The sequence below is a fragment of the Salmo salar genome, chromosome 09 (genome assembly GCF_965601325.2).
Source record: "Salmo salar chromosome 09, fSalSal1, whole genome shotgun sequence".
In the NCBI taxonomy this organism is placed as follows: Eukaryota; Metazoa; Chordata; class Actinopteri; order Salmoniformes; family Salmonidae; genus Salmo; species Salmo salar.
The window spans coordinates 44,400,622-44,413,176 of NC_138299.1; positions in this window are offsets into that span (position 1 = coordinate 44,400,622).

Consider the following 12,555-nt stretch of genomic DNA (forward strand, 5'->3'; position numbering starts at 1 on the left):
CATTCTAAAACAGTTACCTGAACATTCTCAACCTGCTACATTCTAAAACAGTTACCTGAACATTCTCAACCTGCTACATTCTAAAACAGTTACCTGAACATTCTCAATACTACATTCTAAAACAGTTACCTGAACATTCTCAACCTGCTACATTCTAACCCAGTCGTGTTATCTAACTGTTACCGGTTACCGGTTAGCCTCATGCCTCAGGCTAAGAGTACCAATACGCACAATATCATGGCCTCAGAAGCATTGTTGCTTTATCAACACATAGAGGGAGATTGTAAAGCACTTATTACACAGTAGTTAGTGACATTGGAAAAAAAGATACATTCTCAAGCTGTCTCTGTGCATTTGAGAAGCATGTTCCTAGTGACAGAGGCTACACCCGACAGCAGACAGGGAATCTGTACGTATAACTTCCATCTCTGTTATCAACTCTTCATGGTGAAAACAAAATGTCGCTGAGAACGCTCCTATGTTAGCTGAATTTGCTCCTACAGTAAATGCATTTAGTTAGCGTTAACAAGTCTTGTATACATGCCATTTACAGAGCCCTTTTTTACAACAGCATTTGTTTCAAAGTGCTTATACAGGACCGATGAACAACTCAGGGTTCCATGGCCGCAGGCAGAACAGCAGACTTAAGGCATCAGCATGCTTCAGTTCCGCTGGCGGCAAGCCGAACCGAACGAGTGTGCACGCATACTCCCTTAAAACACCTTGGCTTGACAAACTGTCTTCCCTGTGGCTCAGTTGGTAGAGCATGGTGTTTGCAACACTAGAGTTGTGGGTTTGATTCCCACGGGGGGCCAATACAAAAAAAAAAAATGCATGAAATGTATGTATTCACTACTGTAAGTTGCTCTGGATAAGAGCGTCTGCTAAATGACTAAAATGTAAATGTAGAAAAAAGAGGCAATAGTACTGTTTGTCCATTTTGAGACGCCGTAGCTAGTATACACTTCTTCAAAATAGTCCAAATTAATCTAAGACAACTCAAGAAATCTGTCATTCCTTTTGACGTTTTTGCCGTGGAGATCTTTGTTGTGCAATTTTACATCTAACTAAGATGTTTGTTGCAGTATTTCTCAATGAAAAAATGCCACCATTGCAGTTTGTCTGTGATGTGTACACCCAGGAACTTAAAACGTTCCACCTTCTCCACTGCGGTCCCATCGATGTGAATAGGAAGGTGCTCCCTCTGCTGTTTCCTGAAGTCCACGATCATCTTGTTTGTTTTGTTGACGTTGAGTGAGAGGTTGTTTTCCTGACACCACTCTCCGAGTGCCCTCACCTCCTCCCTGTAGGCTGTCTCATCGTTGTTGGTTATCAAGCTCACTACTGTTGTGTCGTCTTCAAACTTGATGATTGAGTTGGAGGCGTGTGTGGCCACGCATTCATGGGTGAACAGGGAGTACAGGAGAGGGCTGAGAACGCACCCTTGTGTGGCTTCAAGGTTTAGGATCAGAGGGGTGGAGATTTTGTTTTCTACCTTCACCACCTGGGGACAGCCCGTCAGGAAGTCCAAGACCCAGTTGCACAGGGCGGTGTTGAGACCCAGGCCCTCCAGCTTGATGATGAGCTTGGAGGGTACTATGGTGCTGAATGCTGAGCTGTAGTCAATGAACAGCATTCTTACATAGGTATTATTTTTGTCCAGATGGGATAGGGCAGTGTGCAGTGAATGGCGATTGTGTCATCTGTGGACCTGTTGGGGTGGTATGCAAATGCATTGTCTCAAATAACATCCGGTGAAATTGCAGAGAGCCAAATCAAATTACAGAAATACTGTATGTCCCTCATTTTTCAGAGTAAAAGCCTTTAACAATGCCTAAAGACTGGCCACATGTAGAAGAAGCCATAGATATCGTGAACTGGGTCCTAAGTCTTTTTATGGAGGATAGGCTTTCAATGGAAAAACAGCCTTTCAAAATAATAGTACTTCCTGGATGAATTTTCCTCAGGTTTTCGACCTGCCCTATCAGTTCTGTTATACTCACAGACATTAACTTTAGAGTGTTTTCTATCCTCAAAGCGGGCAAGCACACACACAAACACATGCACAGACACGCCCCCCCCCCCCACACACACACACACACACACACACACACACACACACACACACACACACACACACACACACACACACACACACACACACACACACACACACACACACACACACACACACACACACACACACACACACGACACACAGACAGAGCAGAGAGTAATGAGTAGAAATAGCCTATTCTCCTGCAGTGAATCTTTCATTTGGACGGCAGGTAGTCTAGCCACTAAGAGTGTTGGGCCAGTAACTGAAAGGTCGCTGGTTCGAATCCCTGAGTTGGCAAGGTGGAAAAATCAGCTGTTCGTTCTGCCCTTGAGCGAGACAGTTTACTCCCAACAACTACTCCCCAGACGTTGATAAATGCACCGCTCTGATTACACATTTCGGTTGAAGGCATTCCGTTGTGCGACTGACTAGTGTCACCCAGTTTCCACCTCAGTAGCTGTCTGCCTGAACCTTTAAGAACAGATCCAGGATCAGCAGCTTTGCAGAGAGAGAGAGAGAGAGAGAGAGAGAGAGAGAGAGAGAGAGAGAGAGAGAGAGAGAGAGAGAGAGAGAGAGAGAGAACGAACCTCAGAGGAGGTCTGCCTGAATCTCTAAGAACAGATTCATGAAAGTATAACTACCTCAGTATCTCTAGGAGCAGGTCAGAACACCTCAGTGGCTTACTGTCTGTCTGCCTCCCAGCTACACCTACCTCTCTGTACTATCAATAATTCCTTATCTAAATACAGCCAGGGGAACTGTGGGAAACAGCTTAGGCTTCCAACTTACCAACTCAGACATAAACGTGTGTGTGTGTGTGTGTGTGTGTGTGTGTGTGTGTGTGTGTGTGTGGAGAGACAGACAGAGAGAGAGAGAGAAACAGCGAGAGAGAGAAAGAGACAGAGACAGACAGACAGAGAGAGAGAGAGAGAGAGAGAGAGAGAGAGACAGAAAGACAGACAGCGAGAGGGAGACAGAGTAGACAATAGAGGAGAGACTTATAGCGACAGACTGAGGGATAATTCAGCTGCAGCAGTGAACCCAACTAGCCATGACAGGACCATCTCCAGCTAACGCACATGCACACGCACACACACACACACACACACGCACACACATACATGCATACACACACGCACACATGCACACACGCACGCACACACACATACACACACACATACACACACACATTCACATGCACTCACCTGCTCACAGGCCCACACGCACACACACCATACACACACGCATGCACACACACACACGCAAGCACACAGAATGTGACAAGGAAAGTGGTCCCAAAATAACAGAACAATTACCTTGTCTCAGCCAGCCTAAAAGCCTGTCATAACAACACAGCACTCTCAGAACCAATTCACTTTCAGAACCAGGACGCTTCTAGACCCAAAACGCTATTAGAACAAAAAGTGTTAAATTCGAACCAGGGTGATGTCAGAACCAAGGGACAGATTTTCCAAGCATTTCATTATGCACCTATTTATTTTGGTGTGGGGTAAAACATAAATTATTCAAATGTATTTAAACAGGGATATCCCATTGAGAACAAGGCCTCTTTTACAAGGGAGCCCTGCACACAATCATACACATTCACAATATTTACATTTCCAATGCAATAAAAACATACTTTTCTTAAATTGCTTGTCAATATTGTAACTAACAAAACACGATCATGTAAGACAAACACATTCCACAGTAAAAAACTGTCCTAGCGGCACCAAAACATCCAACTTTAGAGAGTTCTGGAGATCATTCCACAAGTAAGGTGCAAAAAAACTCAACACAGACCTATCTAACTCAGTGGAGACAGATCTATCTAACTCAGTGGAGACAGACCTATCTAACTCAGTGGAGACAGACCTATCTAACTCAGTGGAGACAGACCTATCTAACTCAGTGGAGACAGATCTATCTAACTCAGTGGAGACAGACCTATATAACTCAGTGGAGACATACCTATATAACTCAGTGGAGACAGATCTATCTAACTCAGTGGAGACAGATCTATCTATGTAAGTGGAGACAGACCTGTCTAACTCAGTGGAGACAGACCTATCTAACTCAGTGGAGACAGACCTATCTAACTCAGTGGAGACAGACCTATCTAACTCAGTGGAGACAGATCTATCTAACTCAGTGGAGACAGACCTATATAACTCAGTGGAGACAGACCTATCTAACTCAGTGGAGACAGACCTATCTAACTCAGTGGAGACAGATCTATCTAACTCAGTGGAGACAGACCTATATAACTCAGTGGAGACAGACCTATATAACTCAGTGGAGACAGATCTAACTCAGTGGAGACAGACCTATCTAACTCAGTGGAGACAGACCTATCTAACTCAGTGGAGACAGACCTATCTAACTCAGTGGAGACAGATCAATCTAACTCAGTGGAGACAGACCTATCTAACTCAGTGGAGACAGACCTATCTAACTCAGTGGAGACAGATCTATTTAACTCGGTGGAGACAGACCTATCTAACTCGGTGGAGACAGATCAGTGGTGGCTGGTGGGAGGATGTATAGGAGGACGGGCTCATTGTAATGTCTGGAATGAATTAAATGGAACGGTATCAAAAACATCAAACATATGGAAACCACATGTTTGACTCAGTTCCATTAATTCCATTCCAGCTGTTATACTGAGCCGTCCTCCTATAGCTCCTCCCACCAGCCTCCACTGAGAAAGATCTACCTAACTCAGTGGAGACGGAAGGAATCTCCGGAGTTAGCCATCTCTGTGATCGGGGCTGGTGACTCGTATGTCTTTAATGTAACACTGAAGTAAGGTAAGGTATACATTTTCACAAGAGGGCTTTATAAACGAAAAGAGATCATTGCATTGATCTGCAAGATTTAGGAGAGGACCATCCTACTTTCTGATACAGAACACAGTGATGTGTACTGAACCTACCACACCCCCCCTTATCCCAACCCAGGTCGTCTCAGATGACCTGCTGGATCTCCTCCATGCTGCTCTGTGGTGCTCTGCTGTATATATATATATATATATATATATATATATATATATATATATATATATATATATATATATATGTATGTATGTGGTGCTCTGCTGTATATATATACACTGCTCAAAAAAATAAAGGGAACACTTAAACAACACAATGTAACTCCAAGTCAATCACACTTCTGTGAAATAAAACTGTCCACTTAGGAAGCAACACTGATTGACAATAAATTTCACATGCTGTTGTGCAAATGGAATAGACAACAGGTGGAATTTATAGGCAATTAGCAAGACACCCCCAATAAAGGAGTGGTTCTGCAGGTGGGGACCACAGACCACTTCTCAGTTCCTATGCTTTCCTGGCTGATGTTTTGGTCACTTTTGAAAGCTGGCGGTGCTTTCACTCTAGTGGTAGCATGAGACGGAGTCTACAACCCACACAAGTGGCTCAGGTAGTGCAGCTCATCCAGGATGGCACATCAATGCGAGCTGTGGCAAGAAGGTTTGCTGTGTCTGTCAGCGTAGTGTCCAGAGCATGGAGGCGCTAACAGGAGACAGGCCAGTACATCAGGAGACGTGGAGGAGGCCGTAGGAGGGCAACAACCCAGCAGCAGGACCGCTACCTCCGCCTTTGTGCAAGGAGGAGCAGGAGAAGCACTACCAGAGCCCTGCAAAATGACCTCCAGCAGGCCACAAATATGCATGTGTCTGCTCAAACGGTCAGAAACAGACTCCATGAGGGTGGTATGAGGGCCCGACGTCCACAGGTGGGGGTTGTGCTTACAGCCCAACACCGTGGAGGACGTTTGGCATTTGCCAGAGAACACCAAGATTGGCAAATTCGCCACTTCACACATGAAAGCAGGTTCACACTGAGCACGTGACAGAAGTGACAGAGTCTGGAGACGCCGTGGAGAACTTTCTGCTGCCTGCAACATCCTCCAGCATGACCGGTTTGGCGGTGGGTCAGTCATGGTGTGGGGTGGCATTTCTTTGGGGGGCCGCACAGCCCTCCATGCGCTCGCCAGAGGTAGCCTGACTGCCATTAGGTACCGAGATGAGATCCTCAGACCCCTTGTGAGACCATATGCTGGTGCGGTTGGCCCTGGGTTCCTCCTAATGCAAGACAATGCTAGACCTCATGTGGCTGGAGTATGTCAGCAGTTCCTGCAAGAGGAAGGCATTGATGCTATGGACTGGCCCGCCCGTTCCCCAGACCTGAATCCAATTGAGCACATCTGGGACATCATGTCTCGCTCCATCTCGCTCCATCTGTGGTGCAACGCCACGTTGCACCACAGACTGTCCAGGAGTTGGCGGATGCTTTAGTCCAGGTCTGGGAGGAGATCCCTCAGGAGACCATCCGCCACCTCATCAGGAGCATGCCCAGGCATTGTAGGGAGGTCATACAGGCACGTGGAGGCCACACACACTACTGAGCCTCATTTTGACTTGTTTTAAGGACATTACATCAAAGTTGAATCAGCCTGTAGTGTGGTTTTCCACTTTAATTTTGAGTGGGACTCCAAATCCAGACCTCCATGGGTTGATAAATTGGATTTCCATTGATTATTTTTGTGTGATTTTGTTGTCAGCACATTCAACTATGTAAAGAAAAAAGTATTTAATAAGATTTTTTCTTTCATTCAGATCTAGGATGTGTTGTTTAAGTGTTCCCTTTATTTTTTTGAGCAGTATATATACAGTTGAAGTCGGAAGTTCACATACACTTAGGTTGGAGTCATTAAAACTCGTTTTTCAACCACTCCACAAATTTCTTGTTAAACAAACTATAGTTTTGGGAAGTCGGTTAGGACATCTACTTTGTGCATGACACAAGTAATTTTTCCAACAATTGTTTACAGACAGATTATTTCACTTATAATTCACGTATCACAATTCCAGTGGGTCAGAAGTTTACATACACAAAGTTGACTGTGCCTTTAAACAGCATGGAAAATTGACATGGCTTTAGAAGCTTCTGATAGGTTAATTGACATAATTTGAGTCAATTGGAGGTGTACCTGTGGATGTATTTCAAGGCCTATCTTCAAACTCAGTGCCTCTTTACTTGACATCACGGGAAAATCAAAAGATATCAGCCAAGACCTCAGAAAAAAATTGTAGACCTCCACAAGTCTGGTTCATCCTTGGGAGCAATTTCTAAACCCCTGAAGGTACCACGTTCATCTGTACAAACAATAGTACGCAAGTATAAACACCATGGGACCACACAGCCGTCATACCGCTCAGGAAGGAGACGCATTCTGTCTCCTAGAGATGAATGTACTTTGGTGTGAAAAGTGCTAATGAATCCCAGAACAACAGCAAAGGACCTTGTGATGATGCTGGAGGAAACGGGTACAAAAGTATCTATATCCACAGTAAAACGAGTCCTATATCGACATAACCTGAAAGGCTGCTCAGCAAGGAAGAAGCCACTGCTCCAAAACCGCCATAAAAAAAGCCAGACTACGGTTTGCAACTGCACATGGGGACAAAGATCGTACTTTTTGAAGAAATGTCCTCTGGTCTGATGAAACAAAAATAGAACTGTTTGGCCATAATGACCATCGTTATGTTTGGAGGAAAAAGGGGGAGGTTTGCAAGCCGAAGAACACCATCCCAACTGTGAAGCACGTGGGTGGCAGCATCATGTTGTGGGGGTGCTTTGCTGCAGGAGGGACTGGTGCATTTCACAAAATAGATGGCTTCATGAGGCAGGAAAGGTTTGTGGACATATTGAAGCAACATCTCAAGACATAAGTCAGGAAGTTAAGCTTGATCGCAAATGGGTCTTCCAAATGGACAATGACCCCAAGCATACTCCCAAAGTTGTGGCAAAATGCTTCAAGGACAACAAAGTCAAGGTATTGGAGTGTCCATCACAGAGCCCTGACCTCAATCCTATAGAACATTTGTGGGCAGAACTGAAAAAGCGTGTATGAGCAAGGAGGCCTACAAACCTGACTCAGTTACACCAGGTCTTTCAGGAGAAATGGGCCACAATTCACCCAACTTATTGTGGGAAGCTTATGGAAGGCTCCCCGAAACATTTGACCCAAGTTAAACAATTTAAAGGCAATGCTACCAAATACTAATTGAGCGTATGTAAACTTCTGACCCACTGGGAATGTGATGAAATAAATTAAAGCTGAAATAAATCATTCTCTCTACTATTATTCTGACATTTCAAATTCTTAAAATAAAGTGGTAATCTTAACTAACCTAAAACAGGGAATTTTTACTCGGATTAAATGTCAGGAATTGTGAAAACTGAGTTTAAATGTATTTGGCTAAGGTGTATGTAAACTTCTGACTTTAACTGTGTATATAACAATAGATGCCATTTAGCAGATACAATTATATAAAGAGACTTACCGTCATGCATGCACACGTGTTACGCATGGGTGGTCAGGGGAATCGAACCAACTATCCAAATGCCATGAGGACCAATAAATGTCTCTGTAATGATCAGTTTGGCAAGTAGTTGACTACTCATCATCGTCGTCGTCACAGTCATCATCATCATCATTATCGTCATCATCTTCATCATCATCGTCATAGTCACCATCATCTTCATCATCATCATCATCGTCATAGTCACCATCATGATGATCATTGTCAGCAACAACATCATCGTTATCAAAACAGACTGAGTACCGCACACACACACACACACACACACACACATACATACATACACACAAACACATACACACACACACACACACACACACACACATATACACTAATAAACACACCCACACACACACATAAACACACACACACACACACACACACATACACACATAAACATACCCACACACACATAAACACACCCACACACACGCACACAAACACACACACACACCTACACACACACATAAACACACACCCACACACACACATAAACACACACATAAACACACACATACACACACATAAACACACACATACACACACACAAACACACACACACATACACACACACACACACACACAAACACACACACTTTAGCATATTATCTCCCAAGCACATTGTTGCATCTGAAGGGCCATTAAGTAGAACGTGTGTGTGTGTTTATGTGTGTGTGTGTGTGTGTGGTGTGTGTGTGTGTGTGTGTGTGTGTGTGTGTGTGTGTGTGTGTGTGTGTGTGTGTGTACGTGAACCAGCTGGTGGAGTTGATAATGCTTATTGAGTGTATCTCTCCTGGGACCAGTGTAATTACAGGGGCGTGAAATGAGCTCCCTTTAACCTTGCCAAAAACACACATCCCCCTCTACCCTTCTCTACCTTTCTGTACCCCTCTGCACCCATCTATACCCCTCTGCAGTCCTCTGTAACCCCCTAACCCTCCACGGGATCACTCTACATCGGCACCGTCTGGGAACACAGGCTTTCCCATCCGCTAGCATCAGCCATCAGATAACATCAGCATGGCTTCCAGTGTTTCAGCCGTGTGTGTGTGTGTGTGTGTGTGTGTGTGTGTGTGTGTGTGTGTGTGTGTGTGCGTGCGTGCGTGCGTGCGTGCGTGCGTGCGTGCGTGCGTGTGTGTGCGCGCAACAGACAGATCCACTCGAGGCAGGCCATGAAGAGAGTGATCACTTCACTGTGGAACCAAAACCAATACAAGCTGTTTCACCCAAAACACTCAACACATTCAGAAGCAGGTACTGAGGAGGACAAGAGAGGAGGAGAGAGGAGGAGGAGGAGGAGAGAGGAAGAGAGAGGAGAATAGAGGAAGAGAGAGGAGGAGAGGAGAGAGGAGGAGAGAGGAAGGGGGAGGAGGAGAGAGGAGAATGACAGATGAGGAGGAGAGAGGTGGATGTAGGAGAGAGGAAGGGAGAGGAGGAGGAGGAGAGAGGAGGATGACAGAGGAGGAGGAGAGAGGTGGATGGAGGAGGAGAGAGGAGGGGGAGGAGGAGAGAGGAAGGGGAGGAGGAGAGAGGAAGGGGAGGAGGAGGAAGGAAGGGGGAGGAGAAGAGAGGAAGGCGGAGGACGAGATGTTAGTAAAATTCCTGAACTAAGTGTTTTCATCATTCTAGATCACAGCCGGGAGCAACAAGAAGAAGAGCTACGATGTGTGTGGACCCAAGAAGGACAGGAAGACACAGAACACATGCATCAAGTGCAAGAAATACATTTGCAACACACGCACACAGTAAAACTCTGTCCCTCATGTGGTGTGTAGACTGGCCTTAATTTGTGTTCAGTGGGGCTCATTTATCATTTCCATGAAATACTGTATGTAAAATTTGTCCTTCCAATTTGTTCAGTTCAAAGCAATAAACATCAATAGTGATGAAAACCTTTTTTCATCTATATTTGTTCAAGATTAACATGATTTATTCCACCCATGTCTTTATAATAATTGATATTTGTTTACAAAAATCAAATTTTATTTGTAAAAAATGAATAGCGCTTTTATTAATAAATGTGATCTAGCAGAGGTAAATGACAAATATTAACCATGTATACTGTCTATATTGACCATGTATACTGTCTATATTAACCATGTATACTGTCTATATTAACCATGTATACTGTCTATATTGACCATGTATACTGTCTACATTAACCATGTATACTGTCTATATTAACCATGTATACTGTCTATATTAACCATGTATAGAGTCTATATTGAACATGTATGCTGTCTATATTGACCATGTATACTGTCTATATTAACCATGTATACTGTCTATATTAACCATGTATACTGTCTATATTAACCATGTATACAGTCTATATTGACCATGTATGCTGTCTATATTGACCATGTATACTGTCTATATTAACCATGTATACTGTCTATATTAACCATGTATACTGTCTACATTAACCATGTATACTGTCTATATTAACCATGTATACTGTCTATATTAACGATGTATACAGTCTATATTGACCATGTATACTGTCTATATTGACCATGCTGTCTATATAAAGCATGTAGACTGTCTATATTAACCATGTATACTGTCTATATTAACCATGTATACCGTCTATATTGACCATGCTTTCTATATTGACCATGTATACTGTCTATATTGACCATGTATACTGTCTATATTGACCATGTATACTGTCTATATTGACCATGTATACTGTCTATATTAACCATGTATACCGTCTATATTAACCATGTATACCGTCTATATTGACCATGTTGTCTATATTAACCATGTATACTGTCTATATTAACCATGTATACTGTCTATATTGACCATGTATACTGTCTATATTAACCATGTATACTGTCTATATTGACCATGCTTTCTATATTGACCATGTATACTGTCTATATTGACCATGCTTTCTATATTGACCATGTATACTGTCTATATTAACCATGTATACTGTCTATATTGACCATGTATACTGTCTATATTGACCATGCTGTCTATATTAACCATGTATACTGTCTATATTAACCATGTATACTGTCTATATTAACCATGTATACTGTCTATATTGACCATGCTGTCTATATTAACCATGTATACTGTCTATATTAACCATGTATACTGTCTATATTAACCATGTATACTGTCTATATTGACCATGTATACTGTCTATATTAACCATGTATACTGTCTATATTAACCATGTATACTGTCTATATTGACCATGCTTTCTTTATTGACCATGTATACTGTCTATATTAACCATGTATACTGTCTATATTAACCATGTATACTGTCTATATTGACCATGCTTTCTTTATTGACCATGTATACTGTCTATATTGACCATGTATACTGTCTATATTGACCATGTATACTGTCTATATTGACCATGCTTTCTATATTGACCATGTATACTGTCTATATTAACCATGTATACTGTCTATATTAACCATCTATACTGTCTATATTGACAATGCTGTCTATATTAACCATGTATATTGTCTATATTGACCATGTATACTGTCTATATTTGTTGTTATGGATATAAGTCAACATCTAAGCATGGCTGTATTGTTTTCCAAACCCAATAATGTTGTGGTTCCATCAGATCCTGGAACATTGGTTGTTGAATAACAAAAACATGGAACACAAATTACTAGCGCTGAGAAAATAGTTCCAAAAATGTATGTTTTTCAAACAACTATAATCAAAATAGTATAATTTCATACACAGTATACTTGTAAAGAATAGTTAGAGAGTACCAAGCTTTGGGGAAGTTAGAAGGTCTACAGAGCATTCAAAAAGTATTCATACCCCTTGACTTATAGCCCATTTTGTTTTGTTGCAGCCTGAATATAAAATAGATCAAAAATATTATTTTTCTCACCCATATACACACAACGCCCCATAATGACAAAGTGAAAACTTGTTTTTAGAAATCTTTCTGAATTGATTGAAAATAAAGAAAGAAATATCTAATTTACACCTGGATTGTGCAACATTTGCCTATTATCCTCAAAAAAATTATTCAAGCTCTGTCAAATTGGTTGTTGATCATGGCTAGAGAACCATTTTCAGGTCTTGCCATAGA